Source organism: Oryctolagus cuniculus, chromosome X, assembly GCF_964237555.1.
Source record: "Oryctolagus cuniculus chromosome X, mOryCun1.1, whole genome shotgun sequence".
NCBI lineage: Eukaryota > Metazoa > Chordata > Mammalia > Lagomorpha > Leporidae > Oryctolagus > Oryctolagus cuniculus.
This window is the reverse complement of record NC_091453.1, coordinates 24,932,572-24,954,807: the sequence shown is the minus strand read 5'-3', so window position 1 is coordinate 24,954,807 and position 22,236 is coordinate 24,932,572. Positions and strand designations below refer to the sequence as shown.

General features: G+C 45.2%; 1 long non-coding RNA gene across 6 annotated transcripts in view; it reads right to left on the bottom strand.

Moving 5' to 3' along the window:
* Positions 1–22,236, bottom strand: part of LOC138843075 (uncharacterized) — a 67,142-nt gene that overhangs the window by 25,905 nt on the left and 19,001 nt on the right. For all 6 annotated transcript variants that reach the window (XR_011385619.1, XR_011385623.1, XR_007912008.2 and 3 more), the window contains exon 2: positions 7,261–7,324. This is a non-coding gene — a long non-coding RNA (uncharacterized lncRNA). The remainder of the gene's footprint in view (positions 1–7,260; positions 7,325–22,236) is intronic.

Sequence of the window (22,236 nt, the reverse complement as noted above, 5' to 3'; positions counted from 1 at the left end):
TTAAGATTTATTTATTTGAAAGGCAGAGTTACAGAGAGGGGGAGAGACAGAGAGAGAGAGAGAGAGAGGTCCTTCCATCTGTTGGTTCACTGTCCCAAATGACCGCAACGGCCAGGGCTGGACCAGGCTGAAGCCAGGACCAGGAGTTTTCTCCAGGTGTCTCACATGGCACAGGGTCCCAAGCACTTGGGCCATCCTCCGCTGCCTTCCCAGGAGCAATAACAGGGAGCTGGATGGGAGGTGGAGCAGCCAGGACACGAACTGGTACCCATATGGGATGCTGGTTCTGCAGGCGGTGGCTTAACCCATTGCACCACAGTACAGGCCCCTTACCATGTATCTTCACTGCATTAAGATACCATGCCCAGTGACTGATATTCACTACTAGGTTTGTGTAAGTGCACCCTAGGAAGTTTGCAAAATGACAGAATCACCTAATTAGACACTTTCCAAAACATATCCCTGTTGCTAAGTGATGCACAACTCCATAGCACAGTAAAGTTTGTGAGAAGCAGCTAAAGCCAAGTTAACAGTGAAATTTACATCCTCAAATTCATACATCAGAAATAAAGCTGAAAGTCTCATTTCATTAGTTCTTCCAAGCAATACAGAAAAATACAGCAAATCATATTCAAATAAAGTATAAGGAAGGAAATTAAAGACAATCAAAAGAATTTAAACGTGTAATAAAGAAACTCAGCACAGTCAAAACTTGGTTCCTAGAGATGACTTAATGGAATGGGAAAGGCTGATGGGAGTTTCACCTGTCTTGAGTCAGATAGCCATGGCTTAACCCCTTGACTAAGTAGTCCTCCGGTGTCCCCCATCACAGGAAGTCCTAAGTGGGTCTGTGGGAAGTATGACTCTACCATAGTTTGAAAAGCTTGCGGGAAGGCCAGTGAGACAGTGCCATGGAAGTTGACTAGAGGTGGGATTGGCTGTGCAACTCACTGCCCAGTTCTAACACCGGAGATGAGGAATCACTGGGTTCACTTTCTGGAGGCTTCCACAGTCAATCAAGGATGGAGTCTCACATTGCCAGGAGCTCTTTACCAAAAGTGAAAATTTTCACTGCCCTCCACCTTTGTTATCTCAGAGTAACTAGAGTGTCCTGTGGCTAAGGACTCAATCGTTATATGGCAACATACTGGCTTGTATTTTTATATGAGTTGCCATGTTTAAGTAGCTCTCTGCCATTTCTCCATCGTGGCTTACTCAGGAATACGGCATGTGCCTGAGGGCTGAGATATTTCACTAGCCTCCTTCCTGAGCTGGAAGAACTCCGTAGTCTTAGTTTCTGATGTCTGCAAAGCTTGAGTTGTACTAATGATTCCTCAGATTGCATCTTGCAAAGGAATCCAAGAGGCATTCACAGAGAGAAAGGGAACTATGATTTATTGAGTGCCTATGTGTGAAGTAATTACTTCACTTCATAATCACAGCCCTTCTGAGCAACTTTCATTTTGCAAATAAGAAAACTAAAGGACAAAGTATTTAAATAACCTCAGCATAGGTATAGAGCTTTAACTGGCAGTCTTGCTTTTCTTTTATGCCAAGGCTTACTTTCTTGAGGGAGGTGATCAAGCGAAATAATTAAGAGAATAGATTTTGCAGTCAGAGAGTCCTTGATTCCAGTTCTGGTTCAGCTCCTTAAGCCACTGTGACCCTGGGCAAGTTAGCTGACCTCTATTGGAGAATAATGCTGGGACATACATCCTGGGACACTTGAGATTAAGTGAAATAATGTGGACAAATTCTAAGCCCAGCGCTTGACACACACAATAAATGATTACTGCTCTTATTCCAACTATTCCCATTACTGCTGCTGCTACCGCGTGCACAGCAGCAGTAACAATAGCATATCTGGCCCATGCTGCCTCCATGTAGCTCCAATGCTGGGCTGCTAACTACACTTGCTTCATGCAAGGTTATTCTAAAGAGCCAAGTTCACCAGCCATAAAAATAAATGAGAAAGGGAATGAGGCTGTGGTGTAGTGGGATAAGCCACCGCCTGCAGTGCTGGCATCCCATATGGGCACTGGTTCGAGTCCCGGCAGCTCCTTTTCCAATCCAGCTCTCTGCTATGGCCTGAGAAAGCAGTAGAAGATGGCCCAAGTCCTTGGGCCCCTGCACCCATGTGGGAGACCCGGAAGAAGCTCCTGGCTCCTGGCTTTGGATCGGCCCAGCTGCAGCCATTGTGGCCATCTGGGGAGTGAACCAGTGGATGGAAGACCTCTCTCTCTCTCTCTCTCTCTCTCTCTCTCTGCCTCTGCCTCTGCCTCTCTGTAACTCTGCCTTTCAAATAAACAAATAAAGCTTTAAAAAAATAAATCAGGAAGTTATGGCTGGCAGCGAAGTACAGGCCTCAGGAGTCAGGTCCCATGGTTTTGTTTTGACCACTGAGTCACGTAGTGATCAGCAATCACATGAATATTGGCCAATTCTTCTGTTGTTCTTTAAGGGTGAAGACGTAAACAAAACCTCTTGCCTTGCACAGGAAAATTCACCGCTTGTTTTAAAACTGCCTTGGAGGGAAAGGTTTAAGAATCACAATCGGGGCCTGGCACTGTGGCATAGGGGGCTAAGCCTCTGCCTGCAGTGCTGGCATCCCATACGGGCACCGGTTCAAGTCCCGGCTGCTCCACTTCCAATCCAGCTCTCTGCTATGGCCTGGGAAAGCAGTAGAAGATGGTTCAAGTCCTTGGGCTCCTGCGCCTACATGGGAGACCTGGAAGAAGCTCCTGGCTTCAGATCAGCTCAGCTCCAGCCGTTGTGACCATTTGGGGGAGTGAACCAGCAGATAGAAGACCTTTCTGTTTCTCCTTCCCTCCGTCTATAACTCTAGCTCTCAAATAAACAAGTAAAATCTTTTAAAAACAAAGAATCACAATCAGCTGTCTCTCATGATGGAATCATTTCATTCTTCCATCAGTCTTTCCTCTTAGCTTCACAACTACCCAGCTAGTAGCCTGCAGGTACATCTGAGCAGAGCAGCCCAGGGAGGGCAGCAGAGTGGAATGGTCCTGATACAGAATACAAAACTCCCTATTAGAATGATCAAAAGCAAGTCTAGTTAGGATTCCTAGATGCATCCAGATGTTTGTCAAATGAATGTGTGAATGAACTGGCAGTCATTCATTGCTTCCAAACCACTGGGACACAATCTCTAATTGTTCAAACTTTTTGGCTTTGGCTTTCTCTTGGGACCACAAGGTTTCATGTGTGTTAGAAGCATTTCTGGGGCTGGTGCGGTAGTACAGTGGGTTAAGTCCCCACCTGCAACACTGCTGGACTCCTGGATCCTCCACTTTTGATCAGATCCCTGCTAATGTGCCCAGGGAGGCAACAGAAGATGGCCCAAGTGCTTGGGCCCCTGCCACCCACGTGGGAGATCAAGTTGGAATTCCAGGCTCCTGGCTTTGGCCTTGTCCAGCCCTGGCCATTGTAAATATTTGGGGGAGTGAACCAGTAAATGTAAGATATCTGTGTGTGTGTCTGTCTGTCTGTCTGTCTGTCCTTCTCTCTCTCTGTAACTCTGACTTTAAAATGAATAAATAAATAAATAAATAAATAAATCTGTTTTTTAAAAAAACAAAGGGACATGTTAGTCCCTATACTAGAAAAACTTCTCAACTCTGTTCCTAGTGGTAGTGGGCAATGTGTTAGAGCCCCAGTCCCTGCTGGATGTGTTCTTTCGTAACATGTATCACCATTACAGCTGGTTTTTTTCTGACTGATTTCTCTGCTAGGTCCAGCATGGAGCACAGAGCCTGGCACATAGGTGATATCTGCTAAACACCAGCAGATGAATGAATAAGTCAACTGCTTACTCTCTACCAAAGCACTGCTCGCAGATGGTGCACGCTGGGATTTCAGCTTAGTGCTACTGTGCTTTCTCGTTTCCTTTCTCATGTTTTATCCTCCAGGCAGGTTCGGGTAACCCTACACCCTCCCCACTTTGCTGAACTGAAAACTAGGAAATGCTTACGTTAGTGTGAAATTGTACTTGAACGCTTCAGCGACACGGGCACTGGAGTGCTCACAAGCTCCGACAGAATTCCTTAGTTGCAGAAACAGGGAAATAAGTGATTTTCTGTTTGTCTACACAGTGACTCATCAGTGTTACCTTGTCCTGTGCAAGTGGAGATCTGGTTACTGGGAGAGTCAAGACAAGCAGAACCACCTCCTAGAAACCAAACATGCATCGGGCAGAGCTCACTTTCTTCCATCTCCCAACGAGAGAGGCAGATTATCTAAATGCTGATTATGTCATGATCTCTTGGTGTGGCAACATTTCACTCCCAAGCAAATAGAGCAAGGATCCAGGCAAGCCTCAAATAGACTATGCCATCTGCACATTTCCTTTTTGCCCCAGGAATAGAGATGGCCAGAGGCAGAGAAGAACTTGGATTAAAAGTGGCGGTCTAGAAAGGTAAGTATTCCAAGACACAGGGCTAAGAAGTAGCCAACTGAGTAGAAGGAACATGACTACAAAGGGATCCCTAATGCTTTAATCTTGTATCAAGGAAGTTGTGAGTATGGGCGTGTGTACATTCACAAGCCTATTGCTTATCTGCAGGACCACACTTTTAGAGCTCATGGACGAACAAGGACATTCTTGTTCCTTACAAAGAATGTCCAGGAATCTACCTGCTTGACTTCTAAAAGAATTTCTTTAGCATTGGTCTTGCAACTCTTCTGATTTGACTACAAATAAGAGCCTGGCTAGGAAAAATAGAGGGCATTGGTGCCCTGCCCAGATCCTGTTTTCAGCAGGTGCACCAAGAGGCCAGCTGCTGTGAGCTGTTGGTTGCTAAGAGCTCACAGCTGTCTTCTCTGGAGGATTGTTCTCAGCTAACAGGAGTGCAATCCCTAGTCCAAGAGTGTCCCACTTACTGAAGGGGCATACAAAACCAACTTCCTTGCTCCAAGGCAGGACAAATGTGGGTGCCATTCATGCTGCAAGAGCCATCACGGGTCAGGTTATAGGTGGACTTCAATGGGCCACACCCTTCCTTATCTCCTTCCCTCACCTCGTCCTGCTTCCCACACTCCCCTCTCCAGAAATCACTCTTTCAATTGTTCGCATGTCTGCATCTCGGGCACTGGGGGTCAAGACTTAAGATGAGGGCAGGTGTTTGGTGCGGTGGTTAAGATGCCACTTATGATGCTCACATCCCAAATAGGAGAACATGAGCTGGAGTCCTCTCTCCATTTCCAATTCCCGCTTCCTGCTGGTGCGTACCCTAGGAGGCAGCAAACGATGGTGCAAGTGCATGGATTCTTGCCACCCATGTGGGAGAACAAGATCGAATTCCAGGCTCCTGGCTTCAGCCTGGCCCATCCTCTGTTGTTATAGGCATTTGGGAATAAACCAGTGGTTGAAAGAGTTTCTCTCTCTCTCTCTCTCTCTCTCTCTGCTTTTAAAATAAATAAAAATAAGAAAAAATGTTAAAAGACTTAAGATAGGCACTAATACAACTAACACTTGTATAACAGCATATGCCAGGTGCTCTTCTAAGAGCTATGTATGTATGAACTCCTTTAGCCTTCACAAATCTACCTCTATGAGGCAGATGTTACTATGATCTCTGCTTGGCAGCTGAGGCAACTGAAACAGAGAGGTCAAATAATTTTCCCAGTGTCACACAGTAAGTTTGAAACTACAGTTTGAACCCAGACAGTGCAACCCTTAACTACAATTCCTGCTGATTCTCACAACTCTCTCTTTAATACCCTTTTAGTTCCTTTTCAGAAACTGAGTTTAGCTCTATCTCAATCCTTCTGAATACTTTTTAAAAAATATTTTATTTATTATTTGAGAAGCAGACTTACAGAGAGGAGGAGAGACAGACAGAAAGGTCTTCCATCTGCTAGTTCACTCCCCAGATGGCTACAACAACCGGAGCTGAGCTGATCCAAAGCCAGAAGCTTCTTATGGGTCTCCCACGCAGGTGCAGGGGCCTAAGGACTTGGACCATCTTCTTCTGCTTTCCCAGGCCATGGCAGAGAGCTAGATTGGAGCAGCTGGGACTTGAAGTGGCGCCCATATGGGATCCTGATGCCACAGTCAGAGGCTTAGGCCACTATACCACAGTGCCAGCCCCCTTCTGCATATTTTAATAACCAGGGAATAAGGGACATCTTAAGACTAGTCTTAAGGAGGAAATCTCAATGAGCATAAGAATTTCTTGTAGTTGCAACTCCCGCAATTCCAGTCGGCATTATGTAAAGATTAATTTCATACTTGAGCAGATGCTGCACAGTGCGCACTGCTGTGGCTACAGAAACTATACTACTTCGGAGGAAACAGGAAAGTCAGCCTGAGAGAAGAGCGTTTTCCAGCGACATGCTATGAAAGCACACTTAGATTTTGACAGTGCTGGTGGCTGACAGTTACCCAAGGTAGGGGGATAGGGAAGGAGAGCCCAGAGCTTTTGTGTGCCACTCAAAGGAATGTGAACTGGTGCAGCCTTCTTGGAGAACTGTCCAGCAGCATCTACAAAGTGGGATCTATGCAAAGCAGGAGCCTGGAGCTTCTGCCAGGTCTCTCGCAACGGTGCAGGGACCCAAGCACTTGGGCCATCCTCTGCTGCTTTCCCAGGCACATTAGCAGGAAGCTGGATTGGAAGTGGAGCAGCCAAGACTTGAAGCAGTGCCAATGTGGGATGCTAACATCACAGATGGCGACTTAACCTTCTATTCCACTGCACTGGCCCCCAAAGCAATTTTCTTGCTGAGTGACCAACTTGTGGGTTCAATTTGCATCGTGAAGTATTGAGTTGATCTTGCCAAGAGCTCTTCTTCTCCCTCATACTCTGCTCTACACTGAGTTCTGGAATGTTTTCCATATTCCAAGGCACCAGATCTAGGCCATTTACTTAGAAACTAGAAAACCATCCAGAGAGGCACTCCTTAACCACCAGAGGGAAATGTCTCTGCCCTGCCCCAACAGTGTTCACCCAGGGCCTGCGTTTACGACAACGAGCAAGCAGAACAGGGTGACAACTGTACATGGAGCCAGTGCCCAAGCCGCAGGGGGGCCCTGGCAGATGAAGACTTACTTTGGAAGCTCTTCCTGGGCCTAGCCATTCCGATGGGGTTCCCCACTCTCCGTTCCTTAAGGCGATGAGCAATTTCAAAGAAACCAACCATCTAGCTTCCAATACCACCACCCCCCTCCCTGTCAGTCCATTTCAAGACACAACAGGGTCCCTGATGTGGACAAATAGGATTTCTAGGCGTCTTCAGCATCAGTACCTGGCAATCACAATGTGTTCTCTTTTCATTGCCGAAAGCAGCTGGTGAGTCTTCATGTCATTTCCTTAAAAAAATAAATAAATAAATAAATAAAAATAAAAATAAAAATAAAAATAAAAAAATACATAATGGCTTCTGGGAGATTATTTGTGACTTTACCAAGAGGAGCTGAAACCCTTCTTCACCATTTGAAAGCCCTTTCTCCTCTACTAGCATGAGAATGAGGAGGAGGAGGAGTCACACTTGAGAAAAAGTGAATCTGCAGTAATGGTTTGCCAGGCATTACCTTGGTCCTTGGCCTTGAGGCCTGAGGGATGTAAATGCATTCATCCATTTGCTTCACGGACATTTATTGGACACCTGCTAGGCATCAAGCTTTGCCCTAGACACCGAGGACAAGGCAGGGAATTAGCAACTGTGTTCTGAGAAGCTTGAACTCCCCTTGAAGGACGTACTTAGAGCAGGACAAGGGACAGTGCCAGAGCCACACTCCCCCTGCAAAGCTTGGGTACTCGGAACACAGAGGCCCTCCTTCAAAAAAACATGCCATCTTCTCCGTCCCCCTGTCCTCAGCATTCCCCACTCACAGCTGCTACTGGGCAACATGCTCCTTGAGCTTCCTCGTGATGTAACTGTGGCTAAAAGCAAGCGTGGAGCATGTTCGTCGTAGAAGATCCTGAAAGACCGGCCAACTTCCCCATCCATATCTCTTAGGACAATGCTGTGCCCACTTTGCTCCCTGGAGGATGGCACCCTGGCCATCTTTCAGCTCCTCTGATGTGCCAAGCTCTTCAGCACCTTAGGACCTTCTGCTAGCTCTTCTCTCAGCTTAAATTTCCCTCTCCCTGATTTTCTCAAGGAGATCAACAATATCTTCTTGTTCCTGAAGTTAGCAGTTTCAATATCATCCCTCGGAGAGGCCTTTCCCAACCATCAATAAGTGGGTTCACCTCTCCAGTTCCTATCACATTCTGGGATGGCCTGACCCTAGCTGCCTGTGTTTTCTGTCTTCTTGCACACCATAGAAGGCAAGTAGGGAGTGGTTCTGTCTGGCTCCCCTCTGTGTTCCCACTGCCTAGCATGTAGAAAGAACACAATATGTATTTGTTTAACAGTTCAATGAACAAAGGAATAAGTGAAAAATATTAGAAATAATAGGAAAGTCCCACAATCGGAGATTTGCTAAATAATTTTGGTAAATCCCTACAACAGACTGACACTGCAGATGAATATTTTTCAAACTATAAATTCCAATCTTTATGTAGCTCATGTAAGGAACTAGTGGGCCAAGAAACAGTGTATGCTAATGTATACTATTTCATTATAATATAGAATAGAAATATCAAAGTACATTATATATTGTAAGGGTATGTATTAGGTAAATGTGTGTTTGTTTAGTAGGTAGCAATATAAATATCTTCTTTTCTATGAGTTGTAGCCAGAAAATTTGTAAATCATTCTTATAAAAAGATTAATGACAAGAAAATATATTCATAATACATTAAGTGAGGAAAACTGGATTGAAAAGGAATAAAGACAGTATATGTGTGCAAGATAAAATATTAGATGGGAATAATATTAGTTTTAAAAAAAAAGCATGGATAGGAACAAAAAAATTAACCAAAATGTTGAGTAGATTTTTTGTGGGATTTTATTGTTGTCTTCTTTATATTCATCTTTGTTTTTTTCAGTTAGTTACAATGAATATGTAATTTTTCAAATGTGAATTATTTCTAGAAGATACTCTATAATACTCTTTAGAAAACAGGCTTTTCTTTAATAAAAGTATCTTAATGATAATGTCATAAATTATTGCAAATAAGCTTTTAAGTGCCTATAGAAAGTGTAATTACGATCCGGAGTTCTCCATAAAAGTGTTTCATCTCTTATTATCTTGTCTAATCTCCATAATAATACAAAAAGGAGGCAACCCAGCAGTTATCCTTATGCACAGCAGAGGAAACTGAGGCACCGTGATGGGAAATGACTTATCCATAGTCATACTGCAGGCGAGTGGTTAGCCTGGCCCTCTGATCGTGAATCCGCATGCTACACCCTCCACACTTCACCTATTTTGCTGCAATTTGCTACTTTATTGTGCTGTGTGGGACATAATTATCTGTTTTTCCCGTGTTATGAAAGAGTGAAGTTTCCCTACCTTATTGCCTGCCTTTCTACTAGGTCCTTGAGGCTGTCAGCTCTGCACAATGGTTTAGCCACTCCACCTGCCATTTTCCACTCCCTACAGCTACCAAGCTTTTGCCATTTCTGCATTCATTTCAGATCCTGGAGGCACTGTCACTTGGGTATTAAGAAATCTGCTTGACCTCTCTCAGCCTTGGTTTCCTGATCTGTAAAATGGAGATAACGATGAGAATACTTGTTTGACTTTATAGGTTGTGAAGATTAAATGAGTTAATGTAAGTAAAGTACCTGGGAAGCAACTGAAATCATACTCAATACACGTTATTGCACTCTATTGCTACTATTATTGCTTTTATATAGTCTTGGAGGCTCTGTGGCCCAATCACTTGAACATTGTATCCCCTGAATTTTTGCGTCTTTTTGCGTCTCCCAGACACCCAGAGTGGATTTCCCCTCAATCACTTTCCTAAATGTTATCAATGACTTCAAAACTCTTCTTAGTGTTCTAGTCCAAGGAAGCTCCTGATTTATGCCTCTTATATTTGAAGCCGTAGCTTTCAGTGTCGACTGTTAGTTCTCTTGATGCATGTATGAGTCTCTCTGAGGGGATTGAGTACCTACGGAGGATTTTTTTAAAAGATTTATTTATTTATTTATTTATTTATTTGAAAGTCAGAGTTACACAGAGAGAGAAGGAGAGGCAGAGGGAGAGAGAAAGAGAGAGAGAGGTCTTCCATCTGATGGTTCACTCCCCAATTGGCCACAACAGTTAGAGCTGCAATGATCTGAAGCCAGGAGCCAGGAGCTTCTTCCTGGTCTCCCACGCGGGTACAGGGGCCAAAGGCCTTGGGCCATCTTCCATTGCTTTCCCAGGCCATAGCAGAGAGCTGGATCAGAAGTGGAGCAGCCAGGACTTGAACCGGCATCTATATGGGATGCTGGCACTGCAGGCGGCGGCTTTACCCACTAAGCCACAGCACCGGCCCCGTACGGAGGATGTTGTTGGTTATCTCTCTTACATTGTCTCTCTTAAACATTGTTTGTCTCGCGGTACCCATTTTGCCCTTTTTCAGCAACAACACGGGTGTGTGTTTGGAGCCTCCCTCAAGCTTCAGTCCAAACGGTCCAGGTGGGGCTCTAGCTCCCACACTGGAGTGTCAGATATAAAAAGAGGGGGGGGGAGTCACTTTCTGGCAGCTTCCCTCTGATGGGACTAACAAGGTCTAGAGCTGAGAAAATGAGAAGCCACTGCTAGTCCCCATCACTTTGTGAAGTCTGAGAATAAGCCAACATAGAGGAGCATGAGGATGAGCTTCCAGATGGAGAAAACAGATCTTGGTGACAGCACTGGAGCCCAGGCGCAAGGCTCACCTACAGCCAGCCTTTGCACTGAGCTTCTCAGTTAGACAAGCTAGCGCTTTGCATTTTCTTTAAGCTTTCCTTAAGACAGTTGGGAATTATATTCTTTTAACACTCAGAGTCCTAGAACCAGAAATGTCCCCAGAACCATTTGTTAACAAACAAACAAGCTGAGAAAGTCTATAAGAGAATGATGGAACAAAACAAATGCCCAAGGAAAATTAAACATAAAACATGGCAAATAGGGGGCCCAGCATTGTGACATAGCGGGCTAAGCTGCCACCTGCAGTGCCAGCATCCCAAGTGGGTACTGGCTCAAGTTCTGGCTGCTCCACTTCTGATCCAGCTTCTGGCTAATGCTCTTGGGAAAGCAGCTGAAGATGAGAATCACTTTCCAGAAGCAGCTTCAAAAGTAAAGTTTAAGAGAAAATAAGCCCGGGGCTGGCGCTGTGGCATAGTAGGCTAAACCTCCACCTGTGGCACCAGCATCCCATATTGGTGCCACTGGTTCGAGTCCCAGCTGCTCCTCTTCCAACCCAGCTCTCTGCTATGGCCTGGGAAAGCAGTGGAAGATGGCCCAAGTCCTTGGGCCCCTGCACCGATGTGGGAGTACCCGATGAACCCCCTGAATCCTGGCTTCAGCTTGGCACAGCTCTGGCCTATGCAGCCATTTGGGGGAGTGAACAAGCAGATGGAACATCTCTGTCTCTCTCTTTCTTTCTCTCTTTCTCTCTGCCTCTGCCTCTCCTTCTCTGTAATTCTGACTTCCAAATAAATGATAAATCTTTAAAAAAAAAGACATGGCAAATAGTATTCTAATCTCTAAGTATTTCTGAAAAAATTAACTCAAATATCCTTACAAGATTCCAGCCTCTGTCTACCCCTATGTCATTTGAAAATACACTTCTTTACTCGGGATTACTTAAAGACATTCCACCTGGACGAGCTGGACACCCCCCAAACCCCAAGAAAACATTGCTTTCAGCAAAGACAAGGTGATGGGGACAGAATTTGAAACACAATGTGGTTGTTTGCATTGCACATAGAAAGGCTCTAGCATCAGGCTAGACAAACAAAGAATGAAAAGTTTCAGGAGGCAAAATTGGGTTTGTGTTGACTTTGAACAGGGCAATTGCCCACCCCAGGCTCCCACCTTTCCCCCACCCACATGCGACATGGTTGAGTCGCTTCTTGGAAACGTGACATTCAGTCCCAACGTCACTTTCACTTCCCCTCAGCAACTCTGCCATGCAGAGGAGGTGCCCTTGCCCGAAGTCAGGCATTTCTATTCTGGCAAGAGGCTGGTAGACCAGAATGGCAGCTGTCTGCGCAAAAATGCAAGTCATCAGGGGCAGGAAGAAGAGGAGAGATGGAACAGCTGGCTCACCCTGTTGCCTTTTTTTCACCTTTTCCATACTTGCTAAACCACTTTCTTGGTTGCCTTGTCTACAGGCATGGACTGGAAAAGGCTGCTTGTGGTCTGGTATGAAGACCAGCCCCACTGTATCCCTGAGTTACTCACTGGTTACATAGGGAGTTCTCATGCCAAGGCAGGTGGCCCAGGCATGGGCATGGAGCAGGCTAGAGAACTCTGGCACAACCCTGATTTCCTGGCAAGGAAAGATCAGAGGACTAGCAGTATGAGACTGTTAGAAAGAGCCCCACACTTGAAATTGCGTGGAAACTGATTGGTGCCACGAGTCTTGTGCCTCACACAGAGCTCGAGAGAGACCTTCTGGGTGAGGTCGAGTGAGATTTCATTTCACAGTCCTCAGGACATGATGGTGCCCATTTCTGAAATCTCTCTGGGAGCCAGAATGTTTACTTAAGGCTACTTGGGCCACTTCTGAGTGTTGAATAGAGATGAGAAAGACAGTGGGTATGCAGTCAGGAGCCAGGGAGGGGAGCAAGGGGAGAAGGAAAGGTTGGGATTTTGCACAGCACAGACGCATTTCTTTAAAGGAGAAATTTCTCCCCCCCTTCTAGTGAGTAAGGGTGAAACCCCTCCTTCCAAACTGCTCCTGCCAGGGGCTTTCAATCATTAGCTCGATTGATAATAAATACCAAACACAGCTTTGCTTCTTTGGCGATAGAAGTCAGCAGACGGCTGTGTGTAGTGGAGGTGTTAAAAGAAAACAGGAATTCCATCCATGCCCCAAATATGTTTTCAAAGTGTTATCAATAAAGCCTACGAGCAAAAGGCATTTAAGTAACCAACTCCTTCTTGGAGGCTCTCATAACTTCCTGAGCATGCCGGGTGAGAGAAACCTTGACAAGGATCCAGGTGGTTTACACGCTGTGCCCAGGGATGTCAGCCAGCATGCAAGGCCTAGGAGCTATGTATGGAATTGAGCAGAAAGAATACTGCTCACATCTCTAATTCCACACCCCAGCTGTATCAAAAAACACTAAGACCAAGCGATTAGTTTGAATTTGGGCAACAGCAAGATAGTCAGATTGTGTAATTCTAGACTAAAAAGAAACAAAAGAAGTTCTCCTCCTTTATTCACATAATACAACATAAATAGGTATTTTCCTATTATCACATATTTGTGGCTACATAGGCTCAATCTTTGTAACAGCTCCTTGAGAACCTTTCAAAAATTCTTTCACACGAACTCACAAGTTCCATTTTTAGTGGCTTATTGTTTCTGATCTGGGCTTTAAATGGATGGATTTTGATGAAGACAGATTTATTGTCATCACAGTTGGGATTGGTGGAGTATTTTTTATTTTATTTGAATATTTTATTTTGTAATGACAGTCGCATTCGATACTTTGTCTTTAACTAGTAAAATCTTGCATCATTCACCCGTATTCTATACGGTGCCTGTTTTTCTTTCCAACACAGGACTCTACCCACTAAACAAAATGCATATGTCTAGGTTATATTAATGACAGTCCTGACTTAGTGTAAATAGGGATTCTAAGCTCCTTGTGACTGTCGCCTCATGTCTTTTGCTTTGATGGGTTCCCAGTGCCTAACACATACTTCCACGAAGAGCTGATGCCTAATAAATATTAAATTGAATACAGGAGATTTCATGAGCTCCAAGCCTCTTGTGAGTCACCAGTGTCTATACAGCTAATTAGCAGTCCTGCTCTGAGCTATAAATGGATCTGGGCCACACAGGAACCAGGAAGCCACCTACCTTCCCATACCAAGATTTTTCCAAGTGTTTCCTGCCAAACCCCAGCATCAGAATCACCAGAGCATTTGCTAAAAATGCAGATCCCTAGGCCTGGGATTTAGCGGATCAGGATTTCAAGGAAGGAATCCAGAATTTGAGTGTTAATTCAGAGGCCATGGCCTCTCTGTAATGCACGAGGCAGGCAGTTAGGATACAATGCTACTTTTACGAGGTGACTTTGAAAAGTTCATGGAAAAACCGAATGGAAAGATAATTTTAGGAGAGGGCATTTGGCCTAGCAGTTAAGATACCAGTTAAGATGCCTGGGTTCTGTACTGGCTCCAGTTTTTTGCTAATGTGGACACTGGGAAGCAGTGGCAATGGCTCAAGTAATTAGGTTCCTACCACCCACATGGAAGACCTAGACTGAGTTCCCAGCTCTCAGCTCCCAGCCCACGGCAGGCATTTGGGGAAGTGGACCAGCGCATGGGAGCAATCTCTCTCGCTTTCTATCCCTCTCAAATAAGTTTTTTTTTTTAATTGTAAAAGATATATTTGTTTTTGGTGCAAAAATTTGATATCCACACATAGCTTTTTAATACACATGTTCATGAACTCTTTGAAGACACCTTACATGCATGAATTTCAAATCTTTCTTGCAGTAAAATAAACTTATCTTTTAATTCCATTTTCCATTAACTTTTTCTAGTACCCTTGTACTTCTAGCTTGGGCATTGAAAAGGGAAATATGGAAAATTAAAGAGAAGTCAAAGGAAGGCTTGATTAAACAATGGCCAAATAGCTGCTATACGGAAATCCCCTAGCTAGAAGGTCAGAGGTTGAGGAAGAGCGTCCAGGCACACAAAGGAACGCAGCTTTAGGGAGAGAGCTAGACAGACCAGCGCTCTAACTTTCGGCCTCCACAGGATAAAGGGGAGCATGCTGTGCTGGAAAACCTCAGATGTCTGTGTGTCCCGTCATGAACAGACTCACCCCTAACATCTGCAGGACTGAGCCAAGAGTACAAACAGAGGCCCACATACCATATGTCTGAATGTTTAAAAGTTATATATCAAGCTAACAAATGTTTAAATAAAAAAGGTTCTTTCCTCCTATCTTGACAAACAAACTGTCATAACAACTCGGAAAGCCAGGTGTGAATTTAGAGTGAAGGGGCTCACTGGGGGCTCCACGCTGGAACCTAGAGGCAAAGAGGAACTGGCCCTCAGCCAGCATGGGTCTTTTCCCACCCGCAGGTCCATCCTGCACTTGAGGAAGCCTTGGGGCCCATGTATGTGGATATTTCAGCACTTCACCAAACTTCTTTCAGAGATCTCTCAGCTTCTGCCCCCCAGCAGCCATGCTAGCACCCCTTTAGGCCTAGCGGACCAGGCGTTAGCTGTATAGTCATCCAGTATGAGCCCTGGAAGTAGGCTCAGGACTTCAGGGAAGGGAATTTCAAAGTCCAGGAGTACAGAGAGTATAACAGAAGACGAGCAAGTTCTAAGTGGGCACACATTCCCTTGATCGTTCCTGATCTTCCTTAACGGAGAGTGGTATGGCCAGAGGAGAGGGCCTCTAAAGTGGTACTTCTAAAACTAATGTGTGCAGGAATCACTCAGGAATCCTGTTAAAATGCAAACTCGGAGTCCTTATATCAGGGGTGGCACTCAACAATGCATGCCTCCAACAAGCTCCCAGGTGCTGCTGCTGCTGGCCCATGGACCATACCTGCAGTAGCAAGTCTTTAGCCTGCAGCCCAAAGCCCTGGCCCAGAGGTCCTTCTACCTCTGGTTTAAAGACAAACGGCACTTCGCACACCTCTGGGACCCAAAGAAGTTTAATAAACTCTTGCTCAGTTATATAGGTGGCTGTTGAAAGGATAGTAGAGAGGAGAGAGACAAAGAAAAGAGACAGAGGAAAAAAGGGATAAAGAGAGGAGGGATAGCCGGCGCCGCGGCTCACTAGGCTAATCCTCCGCCTAGCGGCGCTGGCACACCAGGTGCTAGTCCCGGTCGGGGCGCCGGATTCTGTCCCTGTTGCCCCTCTTCCAGGCCAGCTCTCTGCTGTGGCCAGGGAGTGCAGTGGAGGATGGCCCAAGTGCTTGGGCCCTGCACCCCATGGGAGACCAGGAGAAGCACCTGGCTCCTGCCATCAGATCAGCGCGGTGCGCCGGCCGCAGCGCGCCGGCCGTGGCGGCCATTGGAGGGTGAACCAACGGCAAAGGAAGACCTTTCTCTCTGTCTCTCTCTCTCACTGTCCACTCTGCCTGTCAAAAAAAAAAAAAAAAGAGAGAGAGAGGAGGGATGCAAGAGAAAAGAAGCAAAGAGGAAGAAAGGGAAAGTGGAGCTCTTTGCCCTTGAACTAGCCATCGTTTGTGTTAGTACAGCAGTTTGATTTCATTGTGACTTGTTTGATACTACCACTAGCATTTTACGCATTTATTTACTTTTTCTTGTTTTCTCCTATGTTTTCCCTCTAGTTTTGAAAGTTATTCAAGGACAGTGACAACAAATTCTAATTCTCTCATTTGCACTAACTCACTTCCAGCAAAATCTAGACTGAAACCCAGTTATCTTGGCTCTCAGTCCTGAATCCTCCCCCATCACCATCCTGTCTGCTACACAGAAGAAACATTAAATTGGAGAAGCTGTGAATCTTCTGGAAATTTCCATATCACTGAAGATTCAAAAAGTCAGTTCACATTCCCTCTGTACCCTTTAGTTATTAAATCATAAACTTTAATTCAAGGCATTTTAAAGGGCCCAAAGGAATTTTAATTTGATGTGGATGACTTTCAAATCTGAATAAAAATCACATCATATAAAACTGTGCAATCTCTATTACTTTTAAATAATAGAACAAGTTTAAAAATAATCAACAGCCAATGTAAGAGTCCTGTATAATTCAATTGAACTCTTATTTTCTGGACTAATGAAGGAGGCAGTGAGGGAAGTAATTCCAAATCATTTGTATGTGGCTTTGCATATGATGGGCACTCCTACTTGGATGTTACATAAGTATCTGTTTAAATTAATGACATTGTTTAAGGAAGGGGAAGTTACAGAAGAAAACCCAGGCAATACTTGGGAAGTATTAGTCAATGACTTTTAGGGTTGAAAGCCAAACCAACAGACACGCCTTTCTTGTCAAAGCAAATGGTTTACTGTATAGACACATCAGAGTGTATTATCTTAGATCTTCTTTGAGAGTGAATATGGTGTAGCACCCCACTGAAGAGACTATAGGCTGCTGGCAGGGGAGAAAATATGGAAACATATCAGGCCCACTACCTACCAGAGTAGTGTCAAGAGGACGGAGATGTCATTGCTGTCACTTTGCTTGCTATAGTAATCATAGCCAGGTACCTCTGACACTGAGAACACCCCAAGTTCCAGTCACGGGGAGCCATCAGATGCATAAAATGGAAACATCAACCTCCACTGAGCTCAGTCACGTGAGAAGGCTCCCAGGTTGGAAGAAGAGTGGCTCTCAAACTTGAGCAGGCATCAGAATCATGGCTTGTGAAACACACGCCGTGCTTTTGATTTCCCAGGTTTGGAGCAAGGCCGAAGAGTGGGCATTTGTAACGCGTTTCCAAGTGAAGCTGCCGCTGTTGAGAACCATCAGGCCATTAAAATCTTACCACACCCAGCAGCACCTCTACCTTAATAGTCACTTTTTAAAACATTTTATTTATTTATTTGACAGGTAGAGTTACAGAGAGGGAGAGAGAGAGAGAGAGGTCTTCCTTCAGCTGGTTCACTCTCCAGATGGCTGCAATGGCCAGAACTGGGCTGATCCAAAGCCAGGAGCCAGGAGCTTCTTCCAGGTCTCCCACATGGGTGCAGGGGTGCAATCACTTGGGCCATCTTCCACTGCTTTTCTAGGCCATAGCAGAGAGTTGGATCGAAGTGGAGCAGCCGGGACTAGAACTAGAGCTCATATGGAATACCAGCGCTGCAGGCAGAGGCTTAGCCCACTATACCACAGCGCCGGCCCCCTTGATACTAACTTGCAACATTGAAGAGCTGCAGAGCAGTCCTCTGCTTCTTAATAGGATCCTGACAGTTGCTCTGCTGTTTTGGATTCAGAGTGGCATCTCCTTAAAGAAGTCACTGCTGGGGGCTGATTCTGTGGCGTAGCTGGTAAAGTGGCCGCCTGCAGTGCCTGCATCCCATATGGGCACCAGTTCAAGTCCCCACTGCTCCACTTCCAATCCAGCTCTCTGCTATGGCCTGGGAAGGCAGTGGAAGATGGCCCAACTCCTTGGGCCCCTGCACCCGCGTGGGAGATCCAGAAGAAGCTCCTGGCTCCTGGCGTTGGCCCATAACTATGTATTTTTTAAAACTAAAAAAAAAGTTAATAGACAGAGAGGCCCACTAACAGAGCTCCTATGGTCTGGTTTACTCCTCAAATGCCCACAGTGGCCCCATGGTCAGGACCAAAGGAAGGAGTCCAGTACTTACCAATACTTAATTCAGGTCTCCCACATGGGTATCAGGAACTCAATCACTGGGGCCACACCGCTGCCCCCCACCCAGGCTCGGCATTATCAGAAACCTAGAGTTGGGAGTGAGAGCCAGGACTCGAACCCAGGTACCTCAATGTGGGACACAGCAGTCCTAACCACTAGGTCAAATGCTGTCCCCAACTATGTAGTTCATTGGAAGAAACTGTCTCCTCAACTTGGAGACTTGAACTGACAGAGCACTGAAAATAAATAAATAAATAGTGAGCTGGTGTTGCACCATCATTAGAGCTGTGGTTGCTACAGTGGTGACTGCTACAAGGGCTGGAGTACATCTAGACAGATGTCTGGCATTTTTAAAATTGATGAATTTACTTTTAAACTGACACCATTGTACGTTTTTATTGTTTACAGCATTATCTTGAAGTATATACATGCTAATTAACGAATGGGTTGTCTCACATTGCTATCCATTTTGTGCTGAGAGTGCTTACCATCCACTCTTTACATTTTTAAAGAATACAGTACGTTGTCACTAACTGAATCACCTTGCTGTACAACTGATATGTTGAAATTTGTTCCTCCTATCTGACTATGATTATGGATCCTTAGACGAACACCTCCTCCATCAGCCCCTGTTCCCAATTCCCCAGCCTCTGGTAGTTATCATTGTATTCCCTATTTCAATGGGATCCGTTGTTTAGATCCTACATGAGTGAAATCATAAGGCTTTCTGTGCCTGACATTTCACTTAACATCCTCCAATTTCATCCATGTTGTTGCAAACGACAGGATTTCCATCTTTTTGGAGGCTGAATAGTATTCATTGTGTATAAATATCATATTTTCTTTGTCCATTCACCTATCGATGGATATTTAGATTCATTATATACCTTGGCTGTTGTAAATAGTGCTGTGATAAACATGGGAGCTTATATCTCTCTTCAACAGAGTTCATTTCCTTTGGATATACACCCAGTATGGGGTTACTGGATCATATGATAGTTCTATTTTTAAAGCTTATTTATTCATTTTTATGTATTTGAAAGGCAGAGCAACAGAGAATGAGAGAGATCTTCCATTCACTGGCTTACTCCCAAATGCCCTTAGCAGCTGGGCCTAAACCAGGCCAAAGTCAGGAAGCTGGAACTCGGTTCAGGTCTCCCAGGATCACATGAGCAGAAAGCTGAATGAGAAACAGAGTAGCCCAGACGGGAAGCAGACATTCCAATATGGAGTGCAGACATCCCAGTTGGCGACTTAACTTCCTGTGCCACAGCGCACATCCCTGGCAGTTCTATTTTTAAACTTTTGAGGAAAATGCTTACAATTTGGCATTTTAGAAATTTTCAGAAAGTACTCAGGAAAGAAAGAAGGTCCTGCTCTCTCTGCCAATCAGAGAACCAGCACTTCTGGACTGAGCACAAGCTTAGCCATAAAAACAACAACAACACAGTACCTGCCTTCCAGGAGCTCACAGCACACTTCGTTGAGAGTAGGGTGAGAAGAGATTGAACATAAACAATGGATACATACCAAGAGTGCACAACATAGGCAAAACACACAAAGCCCTTGTTGCTATCACTTACACATCTCCCAGTCAGCCATGCTGTTCACTTCTTGAAGATTTAAGCAGCTCATTCATCTTCCCCTCCAACACCACAGCTATCACAATTCTTAATTATTCCCATGCCCAACATCATTGATCCTTCCAACTCCAGCTTCTCAGGTATTTGGCCATCTCTCTTCCAACAATTGTTAGGTCCTTGCCCCGCCTCAGCCTTTCCCTCCAGTGGTTACACATTAGACCTCGTCATTATCAAGGACCGCATCCCTGACACATCTCAACTAAAAATATTCCACTCTTCCAACGACCACCTCCTACCTTTCCACATCACTGTCTCTCCTCCCTCAATTCCAACAATTCTTGGATCTTGGGAATCCTCATGCACTGGTCCTATCAGCTTGTCACTTCCCTTAATACCCTCTGCAGCCTTGCTTCTCTTCTTACCTGGCTTGGATCCCATGATAATACCCACTCCCTTTCCCACCACTTCATCCATCTCAACTCTTACCCACCTTCATGCTCCAATGTTGCTTAAATCTACCTCTCCACTTTCTGGGCACCTGCATACAGGGAGCTGGGGTAGCCTCAGATTTACTGGTCTCAATTTAAACTCATAGCCACAAACTTGAAGCAGGCATCTAATGCTGCTTAGAGTCCTACTACACTCCCCCTACCAGTCCATTCTTTTAGTCTCAGGAATTACCTCTACCTCCAATGTTCTGTCCACCGTAATTTTTTACTAGCACTTCTAATTTTTCACTAGCTTCTTAATGTTGTCCCTACTTCACTGTCAACTCCAGTAGTCTCATTTCACCATAACAGCCAGAGTTGCTCTTTTGAACACATAAGTCAGATCATTTTCTTCCTCTGTTCAAAAACCTCATTGGGGTTGGGTATTTGCATAGGAGTTAAAATGCCAGTTAAGACACATGCCTTCCACATCAGAGTGCCTGAGTTCAATTCATGGCTCTAGCTCCTAATTCCAGTTTTTTGCCAACGTAGACCCTGGGAAGCAGTAGTGAGGGCTCAAATAACTGGCTCCCTGCCATCCACATGGAAGGCATAGATTGGGTTCCCATCTCCCCTCTTCAACCACAGCCATTGCAGGCATTTGAAAGTGAACCAGTGCATGGGAGTGTGCTCTCTCTCTTTCTCTCTCTTAAAACAAAACAAAAGGCCGGCACCGCGGCTCACTAGGCTGATCCTCCACCTGCAGCGCCGGCACCCTGGGTTCTAGTCCCGGTTGGGGTGCCGGATTCTGTCCTGGTTGCTCCTCTTCCAGTCCAGCTCTCTGCTGTGGCCCGGGAAGGCAGTGGAGGATGGCCCAAGTGCTTGGGCCCTGCACCCGCATGGGAGACCAAGAGGAAGCACCTGGCTCCTGGCTTCGGATCAGTGCAGCGCACCGGCCGCAACACGCTGGCTGTAGCGGCCACTTGGGGGGTGAACCAACGGTAAAGGAAGACCTTTCTCTCTGTCTCTCTCTCTCACTGTCCACTCTTCCTGTAAAAAAAAAAAAAAACCTTCCTTGATCTCTAGTTTATTCACAATAAAGTCCAAAGTCTTTGGACTTTGTGGCCTATAAGATCCTACATGACCTCGCCCTACTCTTTCCAGGTTCTAGTCATTTGCTCACTGTGCTCCAGTTACAGTGAATGCCTTGCCATTTCTAGAATGTTCCATAGTTAAACTCACTGCTTCTTGTCCCTAAATTCTCTTCCCCTAAACCATTACATGGTTTATTCCTTCCTGAGTTCAGATTTCCACTCAGAGATACTTCATAGAAATCTTTTTCTGACCTTATCTATACTAATGCTGCTATTCTTCTGCCCCTTCTACGTGTTTATCTTTCTTCATGTCACCTAAGATTCTATTATGTCTCAGTTTGGGTTCCCTGAAAACAGACCCTGAAAGAAGGCTGCAATGCAGGTAGTTCATTGGGCAGAGGTGTGACCCCACAAAGCCAGAATGGGGAAACTGGGAGAATGAGACAGGAAAAGCAAAAAAATAAAGGTAAAGGTGCTTTAAAGGTTTCCACTTGGGCCATAGCAGCTCTGTTGCACTGAGACCTCCTGGACAGTACAGAGAATGCCTCCTAGATTTGTTTCTTTGAAGTACTGAGCTTAATCCCTACAGTTAATTAACGTACGTCCAGGCTGCACTTGCCTCTTGGCCAAACAGGCCCAAAGTGCTGGAGAAGCCTGAGAGCAGAAAACAAACAAGTATGGAGTGCAAGGGAGAGGCTGTGAGCATGAGTTTGCAGGAAACCATCCCCTGGAGTCCCAGGTTGAAAGCAGAGGTGGGCT